The sequence below is a fragment of the Salmo trutta genome, chromosome 1, assembly GCF_901001165.1.
Source record: "Salmo trutta chromosome 1, fSalTru1.1, whole genome shotgun sequence".
Taxonomy (NCBI): domain Eukaryota; kingdom Metazoa; phylum Chordata; class Actinopteri; order Salmoniformes; family Salmonidae; genus Salmo; species Salmo trutta.
In genome coordinates, this window is record NC_042957.1 from 21,156,051 (window position 1) to 21,156,423 (window position 373).

Genomic DNA, 373 nt, shown 5'->3' on the forward strand with positions numbered 1-373 from the left:
GCATGTAACAAGCTAAACACACTACTGTACAACCCGTTTACAGTACCACAACCCCTTCAATTGAATAACAACCCCTCCATATTTTCGATGGAAGTGCTTTCCTTGAGCAAAACTTTCTACCAGGAGTGGGGTTCGAACCCACGCGGACATATGTCCATTGGATCTTAAGTCCAACGCCTTAACCACTCGGCCATCCTGGTATACACTCCTTACTGCAACGACGTATTGATAAATAAAGTTGCTGGAAAGTGATCCATTGACATTAATATGCAGTCTATTAAAATGTGTTGTTTGTACAGATTGCCGAGCCATCCATTTCAACACAACGGCAGCTGTATGAAACAGACGATGAGCTACCAAGGAACCCTCGATA

At 43.4% G+C, this 373-nt stretch overlaps 1 non-coding gene across 1 annotated transcript; it reads right to left on the reverse strand.

Moving 5' to 3' along the window:
• Positions 1 to 117: 117 nt before the first annotated feature.
• On the reverse strand, positions 118 to 200 carry trnal-uaa (transfer RNA leucine (anticodon UAA)). Its single transcript has one exon. It is a non-coding gene; the product is annotated as a tRNA-Leu (tRNA).
• Positions 201 to 373: the final 173 nt, after the last annotated feature.